The 7,739-nt window shown below is 35.9% G+C and overlaps 1 non-coding gene across 1 annotated transcript; it reads left to right on the top strand.

Annotated features, from left to right (window-relative positions):
* The first annotated feature begins 1,174 nt into the window (after positions 1 to 1,174).
* On the top strand, positions 1,175 to 1,282 carry LOC127745938 (small nucleolar RNA R71). Its single transcript, XR_008007562.1, has one exon. It is a non-coding gene; the product is annotated as a small nucleolar RNA R71 (small nucleolar RNA).
* Positions 1,283 to 7,739: the final 6,457 nt, after the last annotated feature.

Genomic DNA, 7,739 nt, shown 5'->3' with positions numbered 1-7,739 from the left:
AGATCCTTTTCAAAGGTCATGGTGCCTATGGTGCAAGGTATTAAGAACTTTTCGGGATCCGATTTTTTTTTAGGCAATGTCTGCTGAATCCATGTATTTAGTTCATTGATGAGCAATGGATGTTCATCCTTCCAAGTCTCATTACCAAATAACTTGGCATTCAGCTTCATGATTACTCCCAGATACAGAGCAACTTGCTCTTCAACAATGTCTTCACCCTCTTCAGAGGAAGAATATTCATTAGAGCTCATGAATGGCAATAGTAAGTTCAGTAGAATCCCTATGGTCTCTGTATGAGCCTCAGATTCCTTTGGTTCCTCAATAGAGAACTCCTTATTGGTCAGGGGACGTCCTTTGAGGTCTTCCTCACTGAGATTCACGTCCTCCTCCTCCTATATAGGTTCGGCCATTTTGGTTGTGGTTATGGCCTTGCACTCTCTTTTAGGATTCTCTTTTGTATTGCTTGGGAGAGTACTAGGAGGAGTTTCAGTAACTCTTTCACTCAGCTGACCCACTTGTGCCTCCAAATTTCTTATGGAGGACCTTGTTTCATTCATGAAACTGAGAGTGCTCTTAGATAGATCAGAGACTATGTTTGCCAAGCTAGAGAGGCTCTGCTCAAAATTTTCTGTCTGTTGCTGAAAGATGATGGAAAAGGTTTGCTATTGCCAAACTTATTTCTCCCACCATTATTGTTGTTGAAGCCTTGTTGAGGCTTTTGTTGATCCTTCCATGAAAAATTTAGATGATTCCTCCATGAAGGATTATAGGTGTTTCCATAGGATTCTTCCATGTAGTTCACCTCTTCCATTGCAGGATTCTCAAGGTCATAAGCTTCTCTTTCAGAGGAGGCTTCTTTAGCACTGTCGGATGCAGCTTGCAATCCAGTCAGATTCTGAGAAATCATATTGACTTGCTGAACCAATATTTTATTCTGAGCCAATATGGCATTCAGAGTATCAATCTCAAGAACTCCTTTCTTCTGAGTTGTCCCATTATTCATAGGATTTCTTTCAGAAGTGTACATGAACTGGTTATTTGCAACCATCTCAATGAGTTCCTGGGCTTCTGCAGGTGTTTTCAGATGAAGAGATCCTCCTGCAGAATGGTCCAATGACATTTTAGACAACTCAGACAGACCATCATAGAATATACATATGATGCTCCATTCTGGAAGCATATCAGAAGGACATCTTTTGGTTAATTGTTTGTATCTTTCCCAAGCTTCATAGAGGGATTCACCTTCCTTCTGTCTGAAGGTTTGGACTTCCACTCTAAGCTTGCTCATCTTTTGAGGTGGAAAGAATTTGGTCAAGAAAGCATTGACCAGCTTGTCCCAAGAGTTCAGGCTTTCTCTAGGTTGTGAGTCCAACCATGTCCTACCTCTGTCTCTTACAGTAAAGGGGAAAAGCATAAGTTTGTAGACCTCAGGATCAACCCCATTGGTCTTAACAGTATCACAGATCTGTAAGAACTCAGTTAAGAACTGATGAGGATCTTCCGATGGAAGTCCATGAAACTTGCAATTCTGCTGCATTAGAGAAACTAATTGAGGCTTAAGCTCAAAGTTGTTTGCTCCAATGGCAGGAATTGAGATGCTTCTTCCATAGAAGTTGGAAGTTGGTACAATATAGTCACCAAGCATCTTCCTTGCATTCCCAGCATTGTTGTTGGGTTCGGCTGCCATGTCTCCTTGTTTTTCGAAATTATCTGTAAGGTTTTCTCTGGAGTGTTGTGCTTTAGCTTCTCTTAGCTTCTTCTTCAGAGTCCTTTCAGGTTTAGGATCAGCTTCAACAAGAATGTCTTTATCCCTATTTTTTCTCATATGAAAAAAAAGAGAACAAAGGGAGTAGTAGAATCCTCTATGTCATAGTATAGAGATTCCTTGATATGTCAGAGGAAAAGAGGAATAGAAGGATGAGGTAGAAAGAAAGCAAGAAGAATTCAAACACAGAGAGGGAGAGAGGGTTCGAATTTTTAGAAGAGTAGAAGAGAATTATTAGCAATTAAATAAAATAAATAGAAAGAGATGAGAGAGAGAGTTTCCGAAAATTTGAAAAAGGAATAACATAAAATTAGAATTAAAAACAATTAGTTAATTAAAAAGATTTTTGAAAAATGGTTAGTGATTTTCGAAAATTAGAGGGGAGAGATAAGAAATAATAAAATTTGAAAAGATAAGAAGTTAGAAAGAGATTTTGAAATTAGAATTTTAAAAAGATATGATTAAAAAAGATTTGATTGAAAAAGATATGATTGAAAAGTATGATGGAAAAATAAATTAAAAAGATTTTATTTTTAAAATTGATGACTTGACTAACAAGAAACTAAAGATATGATTCTAGAATTTAAAGTTTGAACCTTTCTTAGCAAGAAAGTAATAAACTTGAATTTTTTTGAATCAAAGCATTAATTACTAGCAAGGATTTTTGAAAATATAAATAAAATTTAAGAAAAATATTTTTTGAAAAATTAGTTTTAAAATTTTCAAAAACATTAGAAAAGAAAGATAAGATTTTAAAATTATGAATTAAAACATGAAAAATTTGAAAAAAATTGAATTGAAAAAGAAATTACCTCCCTTGTGTCATCCTGGCATTAAACGCCCAAGATGCTACCTCTTTGGGCGTTTAACGCCCACTTTGCTACCTCTTTGGGTGTTTAACGCCCAGCCAGATACCATGGCTGGCGTTAAATGGCAGAAATCCTTCTTTATTGGGCGTTTTTCTAAACGCTCAGCTTTTTCTCTATGATTCCTCTGCTTTATGTTCTGAATCTTCATTTTTCTATATTATTGACTTGAAAAGATATTTTTTGAAATTTTTTTTGAATTTTTAATGAGGAGAGAGAAAAACAACAAAATGAAATAGAACACATGATGAACATCAAGGACATATTTTTGAAAATTTTTAAGAAAAGAAAGATATGTAAGACACCAAACTTAGAAATTTTTAATTTTTAGACACTAAGAATTTGAAAATGCATATGAAAAACAAGAAAAGACACAAAACAATAAAATTTAAAGATCAAACAAGGAGACTCATTAAGAACAACTTGAAGATCATGAAGAACACAATGCATGATTTTTCGAAAAATGCTAGAAAAATAAAAACATGCAATTGACACCAAACTTAAAATTTGACTCTAGACTCAAACAAGAAACACAAAATTTTTTTTGGTTTTATGATTTTATTAAATTTTTTTGTATTTTTTGAAAATAGAAATAAAAATAAAAGGAAGCTTAAACATAAAATAAAATTACCCAATCTAAGCAACAAGATGAACCGTCAGTTTTCCAAACTCGAACAATCCCCTGCAACGGTGCCAAAAACTTGGTGCACGAAATTGTGATCACACTTTTCACAACTCCGCACAACTAACCAGCAAGTGCACTGGGTCGTCCAAGTAATACCTTACGTGAGTAAGGGTCGATCCCACGGAGATTGGCGGCTTGAATCAAGCTATTGTCATCTTGTAAATCTCAATCAGGCGGATTCAAATGGTTATGAGGTTTTGATAATTAAAAGATAAATAAAACATAAAATAAGATAAAGATACTTATGTAATTCATTTGTGGGAATTTCACATAAGCGTTTGGAGATGCTTTATTGCCTCTGAACCTCTGCTTTCCTATTGCCTTCATCCAATCATGCGTGCTCCCTTCCATGGCAAGATGTAGGATCCTCTCAGTGAAAATGGTCCGGCTACGATTTTTACATGGCGAATCAACTGTCATATTTCTCGTCTTGGTTGAAAAATACCAAGCACAACTACCGCAGGGCTAATCATCTGTCGGTTCTCGCTAGCGTTGGAATAGAACCATTGTCCTTTTTCACACTGTCATTGCGCCCAATATTTGCAAGTTTGAAGCTCTTCATAGTCATCCCTTCCCTGATCCTACTCGGAATACCACAGACAAAGTTTAGACTTTTTGGATCTCAAGAATGCTGTCTATTGTTCTAGCCTATACCACGAAGGTTCTAATCTCAGATTCTAATGCTCTGTTGTCATGAGAGACGATGTGAATCTTTGATTAGAGACCCACGAGAATATACTCCAGTTGGCATCCAATGATTACGTTGAACATCATGTAGACCGCTTTATGGTTGTCAGGCACACAAATCTTGGCTAATCGATTACTAAAGATAGTGGGTGATTGTCACGGGTCACCCCTTCAGTCTTGACTTAACTAAATTAAGTATGAGAGTATATCTTGGAGAATAATTAGGCGTGAATTGAAGGAAAAACAATAGTACTTGCATTAATTCATGAGGAATAGCAGAGTTCCTCACCTTAATCTTTGAGGTGTAAAAATTCCACTGTTGAAAATACATAAGAACAAGGTATAGGCATGGCCGTGAGGCCAACCTCAAAAAAGGCATATGATTGACCAATTATGATAAGAATGTCAAAAGATACTAGATAAATCTCTAAAAGTAGTTTTTGTACTCAGCTAGTAACCTAGGTTTACAGAAAATGAGTAAATAAGTGAGATAGTGCAGAAATCCACTTCCGGGGCCCACTTGGTGTGTGCTTGGACTGAGCATTGAAGCTTTCATGTGCATAGGCCATTCTTGGAGTTAAACGCCAGCTTTGGTGCCATTTTGGGCGTTTAACTCCAGCTTTGGTGCCAGTTCTGGCGTTTTACGCCATAAAAGGGTCTTTGTTGGGCATTTTGACGCCAGTTTGGGCCATCAAATCTCGGGCAAAGTATGGACTATTATACATTGCTGGAAATCCCAAGATATCTACTTTCCAACGCAATTGGGCTTCTGTAGCTCCAAAAAATTTACTTCGAGTGCAGGGAGGTCAGAATCCAACAGCATCTACAGTCCTTTCTCAGCCTCTGAATCAGATTTTTGCTCAAGTCCCTCAATTTCAGCCAGAAAATATCTGAAATCACAGAAAAATACACAAACTCATAGTAAAGTCCAGAAATATGATTTTTGCATAAAAACTAGTAAAATTATACAAAAAAGTAACCAAAATATGCTAAAAACTATGTAAAAACAATGCCAAAAAGCATATAAATTATCCGCTTATCAGGCACAAAGGAAAAGCATAGTAAATTGATAACAAGAGTATAATCTAACAACAATTGCATGTAAGAAATCAATAACAACAATCAAAAGGAACACAATTATTATGAATTACCTCAAATGGAATTGGAAGAATGTAGAAGAGAAAAGAGTAGATCTACAACATAGTATAAGAACAACATAAAGGAAATTACAACAAAAGAATTGAAGAATGATGATTGCAACAACAAGGAATTGAGAAGAAGAAGTAGAAGAAAGCATGAATAAAAACCTAGATTTAAGAACTAAACCTAATCATAATCCTAATTCTAGAGAGAAGTTAGAGCTTCTCTCTCTAGAAACTAACTCTAACTACTTCTAAAACTTAAACTATGACTAATGATCAAAATCATCTCATTTGGTTTTCTTCCTTCAATCCTTGGCTTAAATAGCATCAGAAATGAGTTGGTTTGGGCCCACAAGGCTTCTAAAATCGCTGGCCACGAGTTGCATTAAGTGAATCATGTGCAACCATCGGCGCGTACACATACAGTACATGTACATGCCCTTATACGTGATGCAACTATAGCAAATCTTATATCATTTTGAATCCTAAATGTTAGCTTTCCAACGCAACTGGAACCACCTCATTTGGACCTTTGTAGCCCATGTTATGATCGAATAAGTGAAAAGAGGTCGGGTTGACAACTTTTGCAATTCCTTCATTTCTTCATGAGTTCTCCATTTCTACATGCTTTTTCTTCATTCCCTCAATTCCAATCTTTGCCTCCTAAACCTGAAATCACTTAACAAACATATCAAGGCATCTAATGGAATCAAGGTGAATTAAATTTAGTTATTTTAAGTCCTAAAAAGCATGTTTTCACTCTTAAGCACAATTAAAGGAGAATTGACAAAACCATGCTATTTCATTGGATACATGGGATAAAAGTTGACAAAATCCTCTAATTTCAACACAAGATAAACCCTAAAAATAGGATTTATCATTGACGCGTACGCACAATTTGGCGCATTCCATATTGACGCGGATGTGTACTTGACACAGACGCGTACCATGCGCAGAAGACTATCGACGCGTACGCGTACCTAACGCGTATGCACGACATGCGCCACGTGCAGAAATTGCAAAAAACACTGGGAGGACAGTAAGGACTTAAGAAATGCAGACTAGAGCTGGGGGACAGTAAGGACTCAAGATACATTCACACATTCTCAGTTTTTAGTTTTAGTTTGAGTTTTTGAATTTAGGAGAGAATTTACTACTTCCCCTAGGGTTCTTCACATTCATAGATTTATAGATTTTCTAGTTTTATGCTTTTGAGTTGGATATTGAGAAGAGTTACTACCTCCGTGAAGCTTTTATCATTCTAGTTTGTTTCCTATTCCTTTACTCTTTTTATTCCCCATTTATCTTGTTTAGAGTTATATGGATACCTTCGAGTTTGGAATTAATTAATGCAAGGATACTTTTCCAATTAATTTCATTATTTGTTGATTATTTTCAATTGAATTTAACTGCCATGTCTTCCTCCTACTCCCATTACATGCATGCGAAAATGGCATCCATGTCAATGGAGTAGGCTTTCAACTTGGCTATGGAGTTAATTAATAGGAGACCCTTGAGTTGGAAGACTCAAGAGCTAAATTGTAATTGGAAATTGTTGGCTGGCTTTCTAGTCACTAACGTTAATCCTTCCCAAGGAAAAGGATTAGGACTTGTGAATTAGAGTTAGCTCAACTACTTGACTTTCCTTTATTCGTTGAGGGTTAACTAAGTAGAAACAACAACCTATTAACATTGATCTTGGGGAATCCAACAAGGATAGAATTTCGGATTAATCCTCTCCTAGCCAAGGCTTTTAATTCAATTACATAAAACCTCTTGTTAATTTTCACCGCTTTAATTTATAATTATTCATTTGCCCATTTCCCAAACTCCAAATTTCTGAGAAACCCTAATCAATAATTCGCACTCTCTTAGCAACTCGTTGGGAGACGACTTGAGAATTCTACTCCCAGTATTTTATTCTTAACTTTGTGACAACCCTTTTTAAATTGATACGCGGAGTTTTTATTGATTAAGAACTATACTTGCAATGTTAATTTCCATTATAAATTCTTAATCGGTAATTTTTCGCACGTCACTCAGTATCTTTAAACACTTTCATGCAAGTGTTGAAAGAGAAACATGAAGAAAATTGAAATGTGGTCGAGAAGATAATGGTAGTGAATACATGGATCCATTTGAAGAGTATTGTAAAGGACATAGAATCAAACTTGAGAAGATGATTCCTAAGACTCCTCAACATAATAGAGTTGCAGAGAGAATGAATCGCACTATCAATGATAGAGTCAAGTGTACGCTCTCTCATGCAAAGTTTTCTAAATCCTTTTGGGATGAAGCGATAAGGACTGCAGTAGATCTGATCAAACTTTCACCTTCAGTTCCAATAAATGCTGATGTTCTAGAAAAATTTTAGAGAGAGAAAGATGTCTCCTATAGTCACTTGCGGGTGCTCGACTGTAGGGCTTTTGTTCGCATTCCAATAGATGAAAGGTCCAAACTTGATGGAAAGTCACAACAGTATATCTTCATGGGTTATGGTCACAAAGACTTTGGTTACAGTTTATGTGATCCGGTGAACAAAAAAATAATTAGAAGTTGAGATGTGATTTTTTTTTAAGACCAAACTATTGAAG

Source organism: Arachis duranensis, chromosome 3 (assembly GCF_000817695.3).
Source record: "Arachis duranensis cultivar V14167 chromosome 3, aradu.V14167.gnm2.J7QH, whole genome shotgun sequence".
In the NCBI taxonomy this organism is placed as follows: Eukaryota; Viridiplantae; Streptophyta; class Magnoliopsida; order Fabales; family Fabaceae; genus Arachis; species Arachis duranensis.
Note: the sequence above shows the minus strand (reverse complement) of the source record. Positions and strands in the feature narration are given on the sequence as shown.